This window comes from Python bivittatus, unplaced genomic scaffold (assembly GCF_059951505.1).
Source record: "Python bivittatus isolate LINGU-HERP-01145 unplaced genomic scaffold, Pbiv_v1 ctg000980_np1212, whole genome shotgun sequence".
Taxonomy (NCBI): domain Eukaryota; kingdom Metazoa; phylum Chordata; class Lepidosauria; order Squamata; family Pythonidae; genus Python; species Python bivittatus.
Genome location: NW_028277125.1, coordinates 19,463,326 through 19,486,361, shown reverse-complemented (window position 1 = coordinate 19,486,361; position 23,036 = coordinate 19,463,326). Strand labels below are relative to the sequence as shown.

The window sequence follows — 23,036 nt, the reverse complement described above, 5'->3', positions numbered from 1 at the left end:
TCAAAGTATGGCCCGCCAGGGTCATTTATCCGGCCCGCCCACCTGATTGGCCGCTGCTGTCTGTCAGGGCTGTGTCGGGAGCTGCAGGCGATGCACGAGGAGAGAGATCACAGAGCTGGACTATTCTACATGACAGGTATGCCAGGTCTGGCGGCTCTCTTCCTCTCCTCGTACTCTGCGGGAGGGATCCTCTGTGCAGGGTGATCGGTGTGTTGTTCTCCAAGCTGCTTGTGTCATTCTTTCTCCCAATTGCCCACCCCATTCTTGCAATCCTTCGGAAACCATCTGGTTTTCCCCAGGTCTCATGAGTACAGGCGTCCTATTTGGAGAACAGCAGGAGCCCCGTTCTCATGGTGCTTTGGGTTTGCATTTTATGTTCCTTCCTGTTTTACCCACACAATGGATTTCATTGGGAATGTCATTAAAATACTCCCAATAACCTGCTGCCATGACTAGGTTTTAGTCAACAGAAGGCACTATTAGTGCCTGAAACTTATTTCCAAGATTAAATTCCAGTTTTACAGGGACAGTCCTGATTTTGGGAAAGGCATCCTCAAACTAGTGGGAGGGCTCAAGGTAGAGCAGGCAGAACAGTATTGGAACAAGTAGCCAAAGAAATGATGTCTTTCTATTACTCATCAAGTCTCGGGGTACCTTATGGTGGAAGGGAACATGGGAATGAAGCTATTCCATTATCCATTTTACTGGCTGATTGATTAGTACTAGTCTGCAGAACTCCAGAATAAGAAGCAAAGTTAGTGTTTCCTGTATCTCTTTGTTGACAACTAATGGATTTTTGCAGATCAGGTCTAAAAGCCTTATGATGGAGAGAGTGGTCAATTGATTGTTAGTCATTTATTAAATTAATTTGGTCTGGAAATAATTTTTCACAGAGTGTAAAAGCACAACAGGGAACAGGAATGTTTAGAACTACTTAAAGTTGCTTCATTCCAGAGAAGCATTTCTAAACATCTTTGTGTCCTTTTTTTTCTGGCAATTTTTGCCTGTGACTTTGGGGAAATTGACTTGTAGATTAATTTGTATACATGTATGCATTTTTTAATATTCGTATATCCAAGTTTTTATTTTTGGAAATCAGGTCAGCCTACTTTTTTGCAAATTATCAGGACTGCAGAAAGCATTGTACTCAGTTTCTGTTTCACTTTTTCTTCTCTTCTGTTCCTTGCATTTATATCCAAATTCCTCTTTCTTGCCCAGACCTGTTCCATCATCTCAAATTCTTTGTACAGGTAGTCATCGCTTAACAACCATTCATTCAGTAGTTATGCTCAGTCCCCAAAGTTACAGCTGTTGCAGCACCCCTGCAGTCACATGATCAAAATTCGGGCACTTGGCAGCCCGTCCACACTTACAACCACAGGGGCACTTCAACTCATATTTCCTCATACTCCGCGGGAGGGATCCTCTGTGCAGGGTGATTGGTGGGGTCCAGGGCGCCCTATTACTTTCTCCATTTGGGCTATGTGGATGCCCCTCAAGTAGGAGAATGGCCACTGGCACTGACCAATAATGCGGGGAGCAGGGGGCGGGGGGGATGGGATGGGGGAGGATAACATTTACTGACACTGACCACCAATGCAGGGTGGGGTGGGGGGATAACATTCACTGACATTGATGACCCCCCCCCATTGGTTTTTAGTGACAGTGAATGTCATCCCCCCATTCCCCACACATTGGTGGTCAGTGACAGTGAATGTTAGCCCCCCATCCCCCTGCATTGGTGGTCAGTGGCAGTGAATGTTAACCCCCAGCACCTGTGTGCAGTGACACCTGTGTTTTGAATCCCTAGGAAACAATTATGTCAAGAAAAAGAAAAATATCCAAGTGCAGGATATTTAAAGAACAGTAGACTTACGATTACTTTTTCATGCAGTACAAGGAAAAAGCTGTTTGTCTGATATGCCAGGATTTAGTGTCTGTGTTCAAGGAATACAATTTGCGTTGACACTACGTGACAAATATGGAACCGGACATTGACATCTCATTAGCCAAAAGCAGGCCCCCACTTCCCATTGAAATACTAATACATTTATGTTGGTTAAAATTCTTCTTTATTTTAATTATTGTATTGTTTTTTCCTGTTTTTTTTTTGTACTACAAATAAAATATGTGCAGTGTGCATAAGAATTCGTTCATTTTTTTTTCAAACTATAGTCTGGCCCCCCAACATTCTGAGGGACCATGAACTGGCCCCCTGTTTAAAAAGTTTGAGGACCCCTGCTCTATAGCTTCACTTTTTTTTAACTGCACTATTTGGTCTTTCAAACTTCATTGTTTTGTGTTTTAATTAAGGAGGACCACAGTCCCTCATTTCAATGTGTAGTTGTCAGTAAAAAAGATCTTTGCCAAGACCCTTGGCAGTCTAGCTTGCTTTACACAGAGCATTAAAGAATAACGTAGTTGGTTTTCATTTTTTTAAACATTATCTCGGTATGCAGTGCTGTGAATACTTGTTAAAATGGAGTAATAATTGACTTGGAGTAAGACAGCAGACCATGGAGCTATTTATTACAATTTCTGTTAAAGAGCGTTACACAAAACAGACTGTGGCTATGATTAGAAGCCTACCAATATCAATAGATGGGATAAAGTCTTTAGTCAGCTTTCAAGGTGGACCAGGTCAGGGAACTGACTCCACAAGGACTACTATCATTATATTTAATTGTTGCAGGATATAATAACAGAATCTTGAAAGCGTGACAGAGATTCTTTCTCCCTTCTCTTGTACCAAGGGAATCAAAGCAGGGCAATTTTGAGTTTCTTCCTCATTCCCTCCTCTCTTTTAGGAATAAGCTGTTTTTTACATAATGGCTGCTGAATATTCTTCAAGGCCATCTCCATTCTCCTCTATAGCTTTTCAGCTAGATATTACTTGGGTTTTCACATCATGTTACCTCACACCAGAATGAAGTTTATTTGGTTTTAGCTTTCTGTAATATGGAAACCAGACTGTTATGTCTTAATCATCTGTCATTTTGCATTGGAATGGCCATGTTTTACAAGCAACCTGAATATGGTGGACAGGTTGCAGGAAAAACTATGGTGAGATTTTGAATTCTGTGGATTATGGTCCATTAATCTAAATTAACCCATTGAGGAAAATATTACAGAACTCAAAATCAGCCACTAAGAGAATACTTATGACATTTATTTCAGATTTGTCTGCCAACTCTTTCGTTTCACTTTTGCAATAATCAATCCCTCCAGAAAATTAAATTTGATTTCTAGGGACTTTGGAATAAAAATCTGGGCATATTTGGATACTGTTAAAACAAAACTAGCAAATAAAGGGACACTTTCAGGAAGAAAATGGTAGCTATCTCAATAAACATAAATGAGAGACAAACACCCAGATTTAGCAATGTAATTTTCTATCTCAATAGCCAGGCCTTGTACGCACATATAAAATATTATTTCCTTTCACTATAAAGGAGTTAGAAAAATAATTACAGAAAATGAGAAACAGAAGATATGATATTCAAAGTACACCCAATAAGTTTAACATCATTTTTCAAAACAACCAGTTAGAAGCTAATCCAATAAAATCACAAGAATGTTGGCAGTTTTAGAAACCACATAACATTTCCCTTAGATAAACTACAACCCCCATATCATTTCTGCAGAGAAATGTAATTTACATTAATAAAGGGAGAAACATGCCAAAGGCTTTTCTAGAGATTGTTCTGGTACTGATTTTAATTAACTGACACCATGAAGAGGGTTTTGAAGATATTAATAGTTCAGGATGCTTAAATAAAATTGCTTTTTAATTGCATACAATCACCTGGAATCATACAGAAGATTTAAATGTTTAAATCTAGCATGCAGCTTGCTCTAACCACGTTGAGCTTACAAGCAATGGCTTTTGAGAATAAACTGCATCGCCCCTCCATGGAGCTTGACTTGAAGGTGAATTTACTTTCACTTTATGCTCTTTTCTGTCTTACATGTTGAACTCATTCATTTTTTAGTGGTATCATTTAAGCTCCTTCATTTAGAGATGAGCTTTGAGAATATAGCTTTTGACATGCCACTCAAAGGCTAGTGTTGCTTTTGCACTGACAGAAGTGAACATTTCTGATTTCAAGAGTCTAGCAGAGTATTTCAGGTCGGTTTCATTTTATACACCTTTGAAGAACAGAAATACTCTGGCAGATATATCCCCATTATGGAAACCTTAAATAAAACTCTACATCCATCATGAACACTGTGCGTTCAGTGAGGCAAATAATCCTAAATTAAGAAAGCTGCATTAAACAAATTTGGTACCTGATCCATTGAGTGCAGCATTGCCTATACTGGCTGACTTTGCACACAGTATTAATTCATGGTGAATTATGTATTTTGAGAGGAAATAAGCTGAAAAAGATGTACTTCCCAGCTAATTCTGTTTAAAATCACACAAAGTGTATTTTGATACTTGTTTTCCTTAAGCCAAGAACTATAATGGAATATATGGGAATTGCAAAAGCTGATGGATAGCTAATGACCAATTTGCATATTAATTCAATAAATCAGTCTAGATCAGAACTGCAAATATCAAAGTTATAGTAGAGTTTTTATCTGATGTTTTCCCACTATTCTTTAATCTGCTCTCATCAAACAAAGCATGTTGAGTTTAACGTGGCTTTACCCAAAGGTTTCTTTACAGGCTGTTGCATGTTCATCTGGCACATTCAGAAGTTTCTGCTGAGCTTACCTGACTTGCTGTGTCTGTAACTGCATGAACACTGCCTGATGAAGGGGAATGATGCATTTAAATGTGAACTTCCATGGCAACTTTTCTTAAAGCATAACATGAAATAAAGTAGACCTGTATGCAAACATTTGTAAAATAACATGGACTGGAAGAGACAGATTTGTCTATCCTCCGATGTGTCATATTTTTCTTCTCTAAGATGAATTTAAAAATAGCAGCAAATATCCTCATGTATAAATTTTAAAAAGCACATGATTTAAAAAAGCACGTACACCATTTTTCTCCAACAGAATGATCCGACATAGTGGTAATAAGTAAATAAATACTGACTTCCCAAAAATTACCCTGAATCTAAAACCCATTAATTTCCTATCCATCTTTTTTATGACAAAATAGACTTCAATGACATTTACACAGTGTTATAGGAATAAATGAGGTTCACTACACACTTCCCTTTTTTGTTTTTTCCACAAGCACTCAGTATTTAAAATCCCTCACATGTACCCTAGAGAAAATTTAAGCCACTGTCCTTCCTGGCATATTTTAGGAGGCAGAAAATCAGATAACCTATCCTTACAAGCTCCGTTCTAAAATATGGTATAAGTTAATCAACAACTACAAAACCTTGCCCCTTTGCTTTCAGGGTTTGCAATGAATTTGGAACACCCCCCACCAAAACCCAAAAACCTTGCTAATTATTTGGTAAGCTTTTGTCAAAAACAGAGCCTAAATACAATCTATGCCTATGGGTGAACAACAAATAGAATATTTAGCTTTCAAACATGTACATCATAGTTTTTAAAAAAATCAGAATGGTTTTGTTTCTACTTTAAAAATTCTTCATGCCCACAAATTGCAATTACTTCACAATCACAAGGTCACCTTTTGTTAGTTCCACTTAATTTGATTCTGACATCAGAGCAACGTGTAAAATTGTGTGAGCTTTTAGTAGAGCACGACCACAAAAGTACAACAGATCTGGAAATAAAAGAGAAGTGTGGGAATTGCATAGAGATTAAGAGAGAAAGCACAGTTTGGAAATCACAGATGTTCGCAAAGCAGAGTATGGCAGGAACATCATTTGCTTCCAATGGACTATTGATATTAAATACTAGCAAATTAAATGTTATAAGCTACTGGATTTACTAATTCTGGGCAGTTCACTTTAAGGACAATTCAGAAAAAGACAACAAAGATTATTACGGCACTAGAAACTAAGACCTTTGAAGAGAGATCCAAGGAGCTGTGAACCTTTAGCCTTGGGGGGGGGGGGCGACTGAGCAGGGATATAATCACACTCTTCAAGTACCTGAAAGGATGTCAACACCTGTCCTCTCTCATTCCAGGGTTCATGACACAAACTAATGGATTCAAATTATAAAAAGGCAGATTCTGATTCAAGGATAGAATAAGTAAGAAGTAAGAATAAGAGGAGTTTAACAATGGAACCAATTACTCAGAGAGATGGTGGGTTCCCCTTCACTTGATGTGCTCAAATGGAGGCTAGAACATCTGTCTGGATGTTTTAATCTGGATTCCTGCACTGAGCATGGAGCTAGATTTAATTACTGAAATGGCCCTGTGACAGGCCTGCAGTTGCCATTGCTTTGGTGCTGACATATATTCATATCCACACAGGTTCTGGAGGAAACACTGGGAGGATGAAGAACAGTTTAAAAACTCTGGTTTGATTCTGTACTTTACTTTGTTGACAATGTACTAGGAACAGGCAGTAGTTTAGCTTCATAGGACATGGTTCTCACAGGTGAGGAGGAACAGATACAGAGTTGGTGAAAAATGGGAAGTCTTTAAAGCAGCTGAGATTAAAATGAATGAGGATTCTGGAAAGTAGAAACTGAGTAATGGAGGATAGGGATAGCTATAATAGCTACCATGGATTATGCAGTTCCAGTGGCTGTTGAAGATGGACTGTTGGTTTCTATTCAGAGGCAGGTTGGCTGGTAAGCCTAAATCAGGACAGAGCAGTTTACATTAATAAGGGTTTATGAGAAGCTGGGTGAGTCTGGAAAAAGACTCACTGTTTGAAGGCAAAGTGTTTGGGGGAAGAAGAGTGCTGAAGAGGAAAAGTGCCATAGGTCATTCTCCAAAAGGCTATGGGCCAGAAGATAGACAGAAGAACCTAAGACCAAAGGTTTACTTGTATAAGGATCGCCAACCAACCCAGGGTCACCTGTCACCTCTATAGACTGTGAGATGTCAAACTGCCATTTAATTTCGTGAGCCCTTTCCTTAAACCTATTTGGGTAAATAGAAATAATCCTAGTAATCAATGGCATAGAGAGGTGCTTACTTGACAGAGACACATCTGTTAACCTCATATCACGGTGGATAAAATGCAAGCCACTTTGTTGTGCTATGCTTGGTTAGATAAAAGGCACAAATTGCCAACGCAGAAGAATGCAAACTAATTAGTAATGCTGAATCTAGAAAAGTGAAAGAGGCTGGCTGCTTTGATAAAGCCTGGCTGATATTCAAATTGCTTCCTTGTATTTCTGTAAACCGAATAAAAAGGGAGAAAACCTGGAAACTTCAGTGCTACCTGCTTCAATCAGGTCCTGGAATCCATGTACGTACATTGTCACAAGCTCCTTCCAACTCAATTGCAATGTTTGGTTCCAGGCTGATAAAAATTCAGGAGACTGTAATGTGGACAGACAACTGCAAGCTTCACCTCCCCATCAGATCTTAAGGCTACCAAAAAGAAAAACGAAGTCTCTGCCCTCAATTCATACAGGGATATTGGTTCTAAACTGGAAATAATTCAGTCGCTGGAATTGTGGTAACCCTATCCCATTCTTCTAGTAAGTCTCGCTAAGGATATGTCATCAGAACTGTGCTTAAAAAGAATGAGTCTTTGTTGTGGAAAGCTGTCAAGACCCTGACATCTATGATTCTAAGAAAACTAAGAAATTCACAGCCTGATGTCACATCACAGGGAGCACACATTCTGACATGGGCAGAAACACGTGTGGGGCTTGTGCACTATCATGACACACAGGATACAGTTCCAACCGAAGAATCTCCTCCCCCCCCCACAAGAGCCACAGTATTCTGTTCAGACAGTCCCCTTCTTACGAACGGGCTATGTTCCAAGAGGCTGTCTATAAGTCTGTTTTGTTTGTAAGTCCAACCGAGTAAAAAGTAAAAAAAAAGAGGAGGCAGAGCAGTGGTGTGGGCAGAGGAGCCCTGTCTTCTGCTGCCAGTGGAAGGAGTGATAGCCTGCAGACCGTGGAGAACGCAGTGGGACAAGCCAGTGGGGCGCCCCCTCTCCCCTATCATCTGCCGCTGCCCCCTCTCCTGCCTCACCTGGCAATGGAGTGTGTCATGCCCCACCAGCTAGTCCTTCACCCAGGGAGCCACCACCTCCTCTCCCGCCTCACCCGGCGACGGAGCATGCCACATAAACTAACCCTTTCTGGGAACTACAACTCCAGTGCAAACCTCCAACTTCCCAGAAGGTGGGAGAAGGTAGGAGAGGGTTAGTTTGTGGCACGCGGCAAACTAACCCTTTCCCACCTTCTCCTGACTTCCAGTTCTGACTTCCAGTCCAACTTCCGGTTCGGACATCCGGGTCCATCTTGTTCGTATTGGTGAACGTTTGCAACTTGAAAGTTTGCAAGGAGACTGTCTGTACTATGAAAGGAAACAACAACTCTGTGGACTATTGGCCAGGGAACGCAATGTCCGTAGAATTTAGTCATTATGGTCAATAGATAATGCTAGTAACGTTAGCACATTCCTAAAAATCACTGAGAGACAATGGCATAGAAATGTTTCCACACTGAATAGAACCTTCTGTAATTCTTGTATTTCTATGGAATTACTAAATACTTCTTGACCTATGTTGCTTGAAGATGAAATGAACACCAGATATGTAGAGTGAGAAAAGAGAAGCCAAAGGTTAGAACGGTGAGCTGGAAAGTGGGGTTTGTACAGTTAAGTAAACTCCAATACATTCAGGCCAAATTTGCTAGGAATATTGGATATAATGATCTAAGTCAGAATTATAAATGTACTTTCTTGTAAAGGTTAGATTTACACATTGCTACACCTATCTAATAAAGTTATGGTTTGCTTAAGCATGTTTTATCAAATAAACTGCAGTTAATTGAGTTCATTAAACACGATAAGCCATGATTCACTAACCACAAAATATTAAGCCAAACTTATGCTTAGCATGATGTTTCTGAATCCAGTCAATGTTTTTCTCATGCTACACTACTGCTCTTTTTACATAGAATTAAATATGAAAAAACAGGTTCACTTTGGGCAATTAAATAAAAAAGGATTTTCTAGCAATACCTCTAGAATAAGACTCACATAATATGCAGCAGAAAATCTATTTACTATTGAAAGTACAGTCAAGAACCAGTATATCTGGCTGCAACCATTCTTATGTTTTCTTAAGCTTATTATTGCTGAATTTAGACATCTTGGTGTACACTTCATCCTATATCTGAAGTTTAACTCTGGATGTCACCTCTGCAACAATATTAGTTCTTCTGAAACAATTTTATGTGGCATATTTCTGCCTGATTCTTTCTTCCTGTTGCTCTTTGAGAAATCATCTGTGATTAATATATAAAAGTAAGATTTGGCCACAGTATACTTTTGGTGGTAATGAAGTTCTAGATTTCCAAATGTTTGATTTTTCAGCTTCACATCTGACATCTTTAAGCCTCTCCTGGAGCAGTTCCATTAAATTCAGAAACATAAACAGGAAAAGAATAGTCTCTTAATTACCTTTAGGATTGCAGTATTTATTGCTTAACTCAGATCCTAGTTCTCACCTAGGGCCTCAAGTAGGACAGAGAACTGAATTGCAGGAAAAGCAAAACTGTTTTAAAAAGAAAAATAAAACTGCCTCTTGCAGCTTTCAGATCAGAATGAAGACAATTAGTAAACCAAACATACATAATTAAAAACAAATCAATACAACGTGAAGTAAGGTTCTGGAATAGTTCCATTCATTTTACTGCCTGGAGAAACTTCTTTATGGATTGTGGTTTGAAGCTTACGCAGAGTTACGTGGGTGGTGATTCCATTAAACCAAGTGGCACTTCTTTTCATGTAAACAGGTGTATGTTTTGTTGAAAAGTATTCAGAATGTGTTTCATTAGGACTGCTAGATTTGGGCTTCAAAAATGCAGAAACCACCAGATGGTGGGAAAGAGTTAAAAACTTTCTGTATCTCCTTCTTTCCACATAGGAGTCAACTGGAATTTTACAGCCCTAAAACTGAAATTTTACAGCTCCAGTTAGCCTAGCTTTATGATTTTGATATAAGATATCAAAAATTGCAGTATATAAAAAAAGTGTCCCCCCCTTACATCTGACCTTTTGAATTAGGAAATTAAGAGGGAAAAAAAAAAACCTGGAAGGAACTTAAGACAGGAAGCAATTGTGAATGTGTGTGCGTTTGTTACCTTAGCAGATGTCAGCATCTACCAGGACTTGCCTGAGCTGGGAAGTTGAGTGGGATCAAGCCTGATGAGATAAAAAACCACTAGAAATTCAAGCGTGGAAACTGAGAAAGTATCCCAGAACAGGGCAAGGGCAAACTACTTCCATTGCAAGCAAACCACATGAATGTGTTCATTTATTTATTTATTTATTTATTAAATTTATATGCCACCCATCTCCCCCAGAGGGTGACTCTGGGCAGCTCACAATTAAAATCAAACAGTAAAAACAGTAAAACTATAAATATCCATATTAAATTAATTAAAAAAGAATATTATATAAAAGACTATATACGTACAAAGACTATAAAATTCAAGATGATGGGGGGAGGGGGCCGACTCAATTACCCCACGAGCCAATTCCAACAATGCAAGCCCCCATCAGGCCCCCAGGCCATCTGGCATAACCAAGATTTCACACTCTTCCTGAAGGCCGTGAGGGTGGGGGCACACCACACCTCAGGTAGTAAAGTTGTTCCACGGGGTGGGGGCTATGATAGAAAAGGCCTCTTCTTAGACCCTGCCAGCCAAAATTCCTTGACTGGTGGTGTCCACAACATGCCTCTTCTGTTGGACCAAGTGGGGTGAGACGGCTCCTCAGATAACTTATGTTCATGTAATCACCAAGAATAGAGCTGAACTAAGCTTTTCAACGCCAGCAGCTTTTTTAAAAACGCAAACACTGAAAAGCATGGACATTCTAAAGGAGGCTAATTCCATATCCAGCTAAAGGCAGGAAGAGACTTTTGGATTCAGCCTTTGACTGCTGTGCTGCATTCCAAAGTGAGCATAAGCAACATGAACTGACATGAAGCTGGCAAAGGACAGTTGCATCTAAACTGTACCTAAAATGAGGAGTTGAAGGGTGATTGAAACACTTGAAGTCAGGACTGGCAATCTGAAGCCCAGGGGCAGCATGACGCCAACCCCAAACTCTGTGCAAAGTACATATCTATTTGCCATATGCTCAGCCATTTCACTACGGGCAGCCCGACTGCTTAGAGTAAATTACATTCTTCTTACCCACAGGAGTGCTGTGTTAATTCTTTATGCAGGGAGACTGGACATTTGCCACCATAAAATTGTTTCCCTAGCATGGCTGTGTTTTGTCTTGTTCACTGGCATTAGTAATTTGCTGCCAGTATGTTCCAAACTGGAAGGATTCCTCAAATAATGGGTACAGAACAATCTGCACATAATAATTTACATTGCAGAAAGGCAGATTCTAATGGAATGTTAGGGGACCATCCTAATGGAGAAAGCTGTTCAATAATGAACCAGTTACCTAGGGAAGTGGAGGGTTCCCATTCACTGCATCTATTCAAGAAGAGGGTGAGGAGATGCTTTAATATGGATTTCTGCACCAAGCAGAAGGTTGGACTCCATAGTTATGCAGCCCCATCTAACCCTATAATTCTTAGAAATTTCTGCTTGATATCACTTCTATTCCATGCAAGCTCCTGAATAACAACAGGTCCAAATTCCACTTTAAGCTTAAATTTAAAAGTTGCACGGAGTTCCCATGAAAAGCTGGATTTGTTTCCTTCTCTCATCAATCTGGATTACAGATTCTCTATTTTTCTGAGAATTCTCTTATTGTCAGAAATAGAGTACTGTAACTGGCATAGAAAGACAGACCTAAGAGAAACATATGGAATCTATTTTCTATCCTTCCGAGTATTAATAGTTATGATATATTGTATCATGAATAGTTCAAAAATATTATTGGTAATGGAAAATTTGTAATGATTACTTCAGTAATGGTTATTGGTAAGAAAAGAAGACTGTTCTGTGGGGAAAATAATTATAGTTATTTATGGTGTAATTACGATTAATTTAATCACTCATTCATGGCAATATAAAAAGTAGCAATATAAGTGCAGAATAATAAATTATACTTTTTAACAATATAGTGATGGTGACCATTATGCACTAAATAATAGGTAATGATAATGCAGGAAGGACATTTTCCTTGGGAAACTTGGGATTCTTTTTGTTGTCAACTGCATCTCCAAAAGCTGAGCATAATCCCCAGCCTGAATATGGTTTCCATTTTCCATTTTAAAGGAAATTCTGGAAGGCATTGCAAATCTCTCTACTTCCTTATCTTCAGGACTTCTTTTCCAAGGCACATCATTTTCAGTACTGGAAATCAGTTGGGAAACAAGGATTTCATGGAATGGACTATGGAGGTGAGAACAGAATATGATTGAAGGATTTACTCCACTAATGTCCGTATAATGGACATACTCCATATATGTCCGAATCATACCTGCAACTCTTACATTCAGGACAAACATTTCTCTGCAGACATGGGCTAGTGGTCCAGCAAGCTAATTTTTATGTCTAACAAAACTTGTGTCAAAACCTGGCTCTGATATTGCCAGGAAAACCTCTGTACTTCTGAAGGATAGAATGTTCCACTGGCTCTGAAGAAGTTTAAGCCTTATGGAGTCTCTGAAAGTACTGTTTGAGCAAGGATAACTGAAGTGAGATCAGTAAAATGGAAGGCTGAATTGAAACATTGCAATTTGTTCCACAAAAATAGCCCAGCTCAAGGATCATAGATTTCATAGTTTGCTAAGGGATTTATGAAGCTAACCCACATCAGGTCAGACTATTTGTCATGTAGCCAAGAATTGCCCAAACTGGGTTGGCAAGAGTTCCCCAGAAATAATCTTTCCGCATCAGCTGTTACCTAGCCCTTTATTTGAAAAATAAAACTTGGACTCTAAGACAGCTCTCAAGTTCTGCCTCTAAGATGCTACCTTGATCCTCCTCTAAAAAAATAGACACAAAAAAAGACTTTTATACAAATAGCGCCAAGGGGAAATAAAGCAAAGATCTCTTCTTTGCTAAAAACAAACAAACAAACAAAAAACTGTTTTGGCCAACTCAATCCCACTTCCTCTTTTATTATATGAAGAAAACACAAGAAATGTTCTGTCACAATGGCTCCCCATTCTATGTTTGGAACTGCAGATTCTGCAGGTCGTCTTCCAATGGCTCTCTCTCTCTCTCCCACCCCCCTTCAAACAGCCAATCATGAGACATCATCCAAAAATCCTACAAGATTTCAGGCAGAAACACCAATATTTTATGATACTTTATAATCTCCCAAAATTCCAACCATTTCCAACACTTTCATTCTGGGCCTTTAAGTGGTTGCTCCCAAAGAGCTGATGAACAAACTACAATGCTTCTGAAGTCATACTAGGCTTAGGCTTTATAGGAAATTTAATTAAGGGCTCCCAGATCCAGTTGTCCAGCACAGGCCAAAACACTGCTTCTTTAGCTTGCCACCACAGATCAGCCTGCTAGGAAGCATCTACTGACTCATCAGCAAATCTATCACAAGATATGTTGCCCAAAGACCCCTCAAACCTGGAACAAGATTGGACATATGTAGTGTAAAGTTACCCAAATAATATCCTAGCCCTTCGGAGAGCACCTTGAGAACTTTTAACATTTCATCAGTTTAATTCTGGATGAAAATACTGCAGAAGATCAACCTACAGATAAATTCAAGAAAAATGTGTTTGGGGCCACTTATTAATGTGATGGGGGGAAAGTCAACATAGATTGTGGCGGAATTGGTTGTATTTAAGTCAAAGCATAAGCAAATATTTTGAAGAAGAAAGCAGGTTCATACAATAATGGCAGAGAAAGCTAGCTATGCAGCACAGTAATTCTAATTCTCTATGTGCCTAATTTTGGCTGTAAGTTGTAAGCATGAATACATTCACATTAATTATTTCTGCACCATTACAGAAAAGGTTAACCAGTGCTGTAGATAATGAGAGTTTTTCTAGCATCTTCAAAGCTCAATATTTCAGCCATTAGCAAGAAAGTGAAGGGTCATCTCATGAGAAAATAAAGAAAAATGTTGGACATTTATAAAACAGATGCAGAGAGAAAAAAAGAAAAACAGGACCACAACTATAATTTGGCATCTCATCATTTTGGGGATAATGATAGACTTGTAGCTACTTTCACTTTGTTCATTTCCAGTTCCTGAACGCCACAATCACACAATAATTTACCAACTTTTGTTAGAGAAAAAATGAAAATAACGCTCATCAGTCAGAGCAAATTAATATAAGAAGATATTTCAGTTGTGTTTTTACAAAGATGACAAACAGCTTGTATGTAAGCTAGTTGCCATTTATCCATCTCACTCATGAAGAATGACTCAAATCTTCCCTCTTCTTTCTCACATGATATTTGATACTTTTGTTTGTAGGATATGATTTCGTAAATCTTTCATTCAGAGTTCCTAGTCATTCACTGATCATGAAACCCCCTCTTAATTTTTAGAGCATTTTCCCCTTCATGCATTCCAATACCATGGTTCTGAAAAGATATAGTTATGTGATTTATATTGTTTTTTGCAAACAATAATTATTACCGCACATGGCTCAGGTATTATTAATACTAATCCTATAAATTATTTGAAAATCAAGCCATTGAGTTCATCAAGGGCACTTTAACATCATACTGTTTCCATCCCTCTATACAGCCAACCTAGAACTTCAGTTCTGCTAACCTTGAAATACTGAATACACTCAGGGAACATCATACACAAATCAGAGCTCCAGATGGCCAATATGAGTTTCCAAAAAGGTCACTAAATGTCCCTGTCTTAGAGTTATCACAGATCTTGGAGCAACAAACTCTTCTCAATCCCACTCCCTCCAAAAGTTCAACACAACAGAACAAAATAATACAGGTACAATAAAATAATGTAACGTAACATAAATATGGCCTTTTTGGTGTTTCTAGACATACTGCAGCTGAGTCAAAAATAAACTCCTTCAACTGCCAACACAATTAATGGAATGAGATCACACAGTTGCGTGTTACGTCTAAAGTAGTGCAAAGACCCTGTGAGGAAGCACTCTGAGATTTAATTCCAGGAACATACAAGATTACAGCCTATCATGTAGTCCATCCCTTGTCAATATGTGCAACTCCACAAGAACAAGTATGTGAACACTTGAAAAGGAGAGAGGAAAATATTCTTGGTTTTTCTCACAACTGAGATAGAACAGATGGTACTTTTCTCCTTGGAAGAGCAGAACTTTTAAGAGTAATCTCTTAGCTCTTATTTAGTTAGTTTGTACAGAAGAAGGCTATGCTACATTTGGTGCTAGAAACTGCAACAATTTTTCTCTTAGGACAGAAATTGTTCTAGCCCAGGGAAATGTCAATGCAGTGTTACCACATCAGAACCAGCTGCTGTTTCTGACTTGTTAATGCTATGAAGAAGAAACACAGTCTTTAGATGGACGTACATATCACGCTATGTCACAATGCCATTCATCTGGTTTTGATTAGCAGAGATATGTGTATATGGCTGTTGTAGTTTATAAGCCACCTTAGTGGCCACTGTATTATTACTTCTTCAACAAACTATTGTTAAACCCCAGAATTCAGCACAAGATAAGTATACCATACTAAGCTTTTAGTAGTAAATCACAATTGGCTGGTACTGCACAGTCCATTAAGCCAAACTCCAATGACAGCATGGCTTAACAGATGTGCAGACACAGTCCTAAAGTCTCGAAACTCATTTCTGAGATCAGAACTGCTCTAAAGCCTTGAAGGTTGGAGGAAACTACTGCAATCATTATTATCACTATGCAGTATAAAAGATAAAAACAAAAAGTAATGACAATAGGAAAAAAAAAGAAGGCAAAGAAAATCCAAGTACTAGTTCTTAGCTACATAACTGACCTGAGGACACTTCCTGTCAGCCTTGTGACATAGTCCAGACAAGCAGCACACCCAGATGAACTAATCCTACTTTACTATAAAGTTACATTAACACAGTCTTGCAAGACTGAAAGATCCACCTCTCTGATATGCCTCTTATCATTACCATTGCCTAAGCTGTGGATCTTCCTCCGGTCATTCCCACATACCATTACACTTCCACGTCAGTGGTTCAGCTCAACAGTTCCTCAAACTGTTCTGAAGCCAGCCACGTGATCTTTTTCCTCCATCATCTTCCTCCCTTCAGGGTTCCAAACCCCAAAGGCACAGATAGACCCCCAGATACCAGTCACTGCTTCCTCCAGCTGAGTAAAGAAAGAAAACTGCCATTCAGTGAGTGCCCCACCCCGATCTAATATGGGGTAGCAAATATCCCCCATTTCATGACAAATGGAAAGATACAAAATGTCAGCATCTCTCCCACACATGTTGCTCTGAAGTTACGCATTCTGCACAGTTTGCAAAAACAAACAAAAACCAACTCTTGACACCTTTTCTTTGTGGTACATAAAAGGCTGTAAAGATGATATGCCAGCCGCACAGCAGTTTTGCAGCCAGGCACCTTCTCCAGTCATGGCTGCAAGCAGCTGGAGTAGGAGATAGGGGGAGTGAAATCACTGCTTCGGTCTCTAAGAACAGGATACAGAGTTGGGGGAGAAGGGGAAGGAAAGAGTTAAGGCTTGCTGGAACACAAGAATTAAGAAGGTCAAATAAGAACACAAACCACCACAGCACTGCAGGAAAAAAAGTCCTACAGCTGTGCTCTGATTTCAAATAAACCAGCACAGTGCAATTCCCCCACCCCTGATCTCATCTCTAAAAATGAGCCAGTGTTGTGCAACTGGGCCATGACTGGCTTCAAAGGCAGTATGTGCAGTGTCCTGCTGGAATGGCCACTGAAGGGACAGAGAGAATAACTATAGTAACAGCTGACTCCAACCATCAATATGGGGTGATTTTGACCCTTCCTTCAGACAAGGATGATTCATTATATCATCCTTATGTAATGATGTATTTGATAAATCATAATTCATTCATAGTGAGCCAGTTTGGTGTAGTGGTTAAGGCACCAGGCTAGAAATTGGGAGGCTGTGAGTTCTAGTCCTGCCAGGTATGAAGCTAGCTGGGTGACGTTCAACCAGTTACTTTCTCTCAACCCTAGGAAGAAGGCAGTGGCAAACCACTTCAAAAAATCTTGCCAAAAATCTGAAGGGATTAGTCCAGGCAGTTGCCATGAGTCAACATTGACTTGAAGGCACAAAAAACCATTCATACATACATCAGTGAATGTGGTGTATATTTAGCCCCCCTTCCCTTTAAGCTCTCTGAGCAAAGAGATACAGATGTTACATTGTGTCATGCCTCCATGTGTGGGGTTTTATGTGACTCACCCCCCATCCCACAACAACTGAGCACCAGGACCTGGATAGCTCCTGAAACTAATGCACTGTATATAGTCATCTAAAATTCCCAGTAAAGGATTTGAACCCCATAGAATAACATCTGGCTACCTAAAGAGTCCAAAACAGGATGAAACTGATCACGTGGTGTTTCCTAGTGCTCCGTGTAACTAAGAAAAAGAGATGAGTATAATTCATGTAGCAAAAAAACCTAGAAATTGGATTAATCTCCCAACAGACTTAGTGAAAAGTGAACATAAAGAAACAAGACATGGGGGGTGCTTAGAACAGCATGAAAAATTATGTTATGGAGTGCCACAGAAGTGTGTAGAGTTATACTACTGGGAAGAAAGAAAGAGGATGCTTGGTTGAATGATAAATTGAAAGAGGCTGTGGGGAAAATGCATATGAGAGAATAGTTGCTGCAAAAAAGATGAAGATGTGAGAAATATATTGCAAAATGTGTTTAAAGAGAAAAACACAGTTTAAAGAATATTGTGAAATGGAGCAAGGAGAGATTAATATTCAAAGAGGCAGAGCAATTTGATGGAAATAAAACATTTTTTTGAAAGTGAAAAGAGAGGTAAACAAGGATCTCTAGCAATTAATGGAATTAAAAATAAAAGTAATAAAATGATTGGGATGAAACTGAAGTGAGGGAATACTGGAAAGCATATGTTAGAAGTTTGTATGAGAGAGGCAGTAATTTTGACATGAAAACCAGAATCACATAGAGCTAATGGTAGACTGTGTCATACAAAGAGGAATATGGATCTGAAAATTAATGCATGAAAGACCAAAGTAGTTGTATCTGACAAGGAAAATGGAGTGAGCAATTGCCAGCCATATATAAGTGGCAACAATAGAACAAGTACATAAATCTGTGTACCCCGATAGAATGTTTATTAAAGATTGGTAAAGAGATGGAGAATTTTTAAGATGTGCAAATGCTGATAAAAATGTAGTAGAGAGTAAGTGGCCAGTTATGAGGAATGAATGTCTACAGAATGAAGCAAAAAAGGCTGCATCTGCCCACTTTGTTATATGAAAGTAAGAGTTGGGTATGTCAGGAAAACCAAATAAGAAAAATAAATGCAGTGGGAATGGGGAACTTTGTGGTTGAAAAAAGAAGAGATAGGGTCAAGATTGAACAATATGGACTGAATACAAAAATGAGCAAGCAGTATGATAGAAGTAAGTTTAGATCAAGTTCTTCATGAGCATGGGGAAGCCAGCATGGTTTCCAAGGAAACAAAAGTATGGTAATTGATGTTGGCACTACTAGATCCAACATCCCTATCCATCAAATTATAATGCAGAATAGTGGAAGGATCCTTGGTGTCCTACTTTCCATCTCTATTCTGTTGCTGTTAGGTAATCAAAGGGTTAAACTAAAGGCCACCCTCTTTAGGACTATCCATGCTAATGACTCTCACTGGAAAATTCTGTGTCCCTTGCTGTAGATATAGTGATAATGTAGGTTTTATTTTTTATTTTATTTATTCAATTTATATAGCCGTCCATCTCACATTCGTGACTCTGGGAGCCTTATTACGTCAGTCAGTCAGTCAGTCAGTCAGTCAGTCAGTCAGTCAGTCAGTCAGTCAGTCTCTCTCTCTCTCTCTCTCTCTCTCCTTCTACCTGACTTTTGCCAGTTAACTTTTTTTTAAAAAATTAATAAATAAATCTCAACTATATATATTTTAAACTAATGACAACAGGTAGAACAACCAGCCTTAGAATTGGCAATGAAGATATCGAAGTGGTGGATAGCTTCTGCTTTTTAGGATCAACCATCAACAGTAAAGGAACAAGCAGTCAAGAATACGCTGCAGACTAGCACTTGGTAGAGCAGCCATGAAGGCTTTGGAAAAGATATTCAAATGCCATGATGTGTCTATACCTACAAAGATCAGAATAGTGCAAGCCATGGTATTCCCTGTGACAGTCTGTGGAAGTGAAAGTTGGACTTTGAAGAGGCAGAATAGGAAGAGTATTGATGCTTTTGAACATTGGTGTTGGAGAAGACTCCTGAGAATGCCATGGTTAGCCAAGAAAACAAAACAACTATCATCAAACAAATCAACCCAGGGGCCTCACTCAAAGCACAAATGACCAGGCTCAAATTATTTTACTTTAGACACATTATGCGAAGACCCAGCTCTCCTAAAAAGGCTCTAATGGTGGGAAAGGTGGAAGGAAGGAGAAGAAGACTAGCAGCAGGGTAGATGGGCTCAGTTACAGTGGCAATGAGTGCACCATTGGGAGACTTGAAAGAACAGGTTAGGGATAGATCGTCATGGAGAAAATCTATCTATGTGGTTGCTAGGAGTTGAAAATGACTTGATAGCATGTAATCAATCAATCAATATATATTTTTGCCAGCTGTACTAAATGGTGTCTGTGCTTGCTCTGATCTGAACAGAGGGATTGACTGGGAGTGTGCTGGGTACAAACTAAACTGGAAATTGTCTGGAAAGTAACCCATAATAATTTCCCAACAGGTATAAACCAGATTTAGTTATATTTCTTTTCCCTTATCTCATGCCTTCAGTTTCTTTGGCTTACTATTTCTTACAACCTTTCTGTTCTTTACATAATGTTGTTTACCCTGAAAGGGAAAAGCATGGCAGGTATGTATATAGCAATGCAACAACAATTAAATAATTCTATTCTTACTTAGTGATAAAAGTGTGGACGGGAACAAAACTTTCAAGAGGAAAATGCAAACCAAAATGCAATGTGTTGCATTCACCTTAAAATAGCACAGTTAGAATACCAAAGCTCACTCATTAGAGGGAGAAAAAAACTCCAAATTTGCTGTTTTTATTTCATTGATTGCATGATCAACAAGATTTTCAGCTCTCTCACAAAAAAAGCTGCTAATGTAGAAAGATGGAGACATATATTATTATTAACCATCCTGCTTGCTAATTCCTGGAAGTGTGCTCCTAATTGGGCTTCAGAAGACTACCACAAACTAATTAGCCTCTCTGTGCCAAACTGTAACATGCCTCTAAAAGGATTAAACTGGCCATTTCTATAGCATCAACCCCCCCCCCACACACACATAGTAAAAAGCATTCAAATGTTTCAATGATTTTCATTATTATTTTATTATGTATGAATTCCAGTTGGCTTCCCATCCAGTTTATACTAAGCTTTAGAACGGGTTTACCTCATCCACAGAACTATATCCGTATACCTGTACTGCACCGCAAGATGTAGTCTAAACTAGTTTAAGAAGCCAGTTTGGTGTAGTTGTTAAGGCACCAGGCTAGAAACCAGGGGACCATGAGTTCAAGTTCCACCTTTCGGCCAGTCATTCTCTCTCAGCCCTAGGAAGAAAGCAAGGGGAAACCACTTCTGAAAAAAAGCCTTGCCAAGAAAATGGCAGGGACTTTCTCAGGCAGTTTCCAGGAGTCAACACTGACTTGAGGAGACAAATAATAATAATAAACACGTTTACTCCAAGTACTGTCCATAAGACTGTTGGTTTTAAATAACGATCAGGACGGTGAAGCTGACAACTTCTTTTGGACTACATTTTCATTTACAGTCTCTATTTAGAAAGCAGCAAGAGTCCCCATTGAATATCTACCCCTTTTGCATCCAAGTTGTTCTGCTAGTGGAATGACAGATTCTCCCAGTGCTCCGAGGCAATATGTTAAGTCAATAAAGTGAGTTCCTAACTCTGCCCAGAAACTGTAGATAACCTCAGAGGAATCACATTTTACTGGAAACACACTTTTCTTAAAGTAGTTTTTTAATTTTATTTTAAATCAGAGATGTGTGTGCAAGGATAACACTCCAAGGAAGTGTAGTTCTAAATCAAATTACAAACTATGCTGTGAAACATATTTTCTCCCTCCTAAGCTGAAGGAACCTTTGGATAATTATACCTTCTGCTCGTTCTTTAACCCTCACCACTACTGTAATCTTTGGGTTGGACCTAGATGGAATTATACTTAGAACATAAAACCAAAATAGTTAAAAACGATCAGGATCTAGTTTAGCCTACCTAAGTTAAATCTGATTGATTTTGGTGAATTTATTTTAAGTAGACAAGTTCACAAAGAAAAATGTATTGCTATTTCAAGGAAACGTATTCAGCTTTCATTTCTTTCCTTTCTATTCTCAAACAAATTTCATTCTTCTGAATTCACTGGGCTTTTGGACAATTACTACTCTGCTATTACCGCCTCACATAAGTTTCCTTCACTTTAAAACTTTTAACATTTTTCACAGTGGTTCTGATCCTACTGCTCCCCCTTGTCCTATTTTTCAGTGGGTACAAATCTATTACTGTATAGATTTGTAGGCACAGGGCATGGTTACTCCTGGAGATTCTAACAGGACCAAAGATCTCAGGGTCCAAGCAGCTTCTCCATGTCCATGGTTGGGCCATTTGATGGATTTCTCTAAAAATGCCTAAATTATCCATCCATCCATCCATCCATCCATCCATCCATCCATCCATCCATCCATTTCCAATAGTACTATGTCCTTATTGGTGCTAAATTTTGCTTTCTATTTGTTTTTTTACTGCTGCATTTCATTCATTATTTTATATAGTGGGTATGATGGTTCTTAATACTTCAATAATCTTTGAGCAGGTCATGTGTTAGAAAAATGAGATTTTTTAAAAAAATAAATGTACCAGACAGATATTGTCCAAGGCTTAACATCCTTTTGGTTAGTGAAACTTATCAAATGCATTATGAAAGCATAGCCAGTGCATTTATCCATTCTTTCGGTTTACATATTCATAAAGGAGCATAAAACAATTGAAACCTTTCAGACACAAACTATATTGAATATGAATCAGCTGCACCAGAAATGGTTTCCTATAGAATTAAATTCACAAGGGGGAAGAGACTGAGGAAAAGTTGTAATGTTTTGAAAAGTATTGTGTTCTGAAACTGCTTGAGGAGGAATGAACAGCAGCACTTACAATAACTGTAACAACAGAAAACATATATTACTGCGTTGATTCTCTTGTTCATAATCCCTTATTCTTGGAGTATGAAATATATTAAAAATGAAAAGATCAGCAATGTTCTTTCCAGCAATAATGAAGTTATCAAGAAAATGCCAAGGGGGAAAACACAGACTTTAGAAGGAAGAGATAATACTTACTAGAGTGCATCTTCCTTCCTTCCTTCCTTCCTTCCTTCCTTCCTTCCTTCCTTCCTTCCTTCCTTCCTTCCTTCCTTCCTTCCTTCCTTCCTTCCTTCCTTCCTTCCTTCCATGATATCTAGTGGGGTTTTGTTCAGGGCATTTTTGGCAAGGAATGGCAAAAAACAGGAGCTACAAAGACAATTGTTTTGTGTTCTTTCCATTGTATAATATCTGGATATTTCCTATTCTCTCACTAAAACTAGTAGTCACAGAAAATAATTATCTTAATGAAGCACCCTTTAGAATGGGTGGAGAGATGACGGATAGGAGGCAGAAGCAAAACGAACAGAAATAAGTGTCTCACTTCATTGAGTGTTTTTCTCATAAGCTGAAATTTGCAACAGCTGTTCCAATGGCATTTCTAAACATTCTTGCTATGTGAACCATTTGTTCTTCAGAGGAAGAATATACTGTGGGAGTAACACTCCACATGGAATCAGTAATATATTAAGGAGCTTCTATCCAGCATGCAAAATA

At 38.7% G+C, this 23,036-nt stretch overlaps 1 protein-coding gene across 5 annotated transcripts in view; it reads right to left on the bottom strand.

Moving 5' to 3' along the window:
• Positions 1–23,036, bottom strand: part of PPM1L (protein phosphatase, Mg2+/Mn2+ dependent 1L) — a 173,504-nt gene that overhangs the window by 99,881 nt on the left and 50,587 nt on the right. The window lies entirely within an intron of this gene.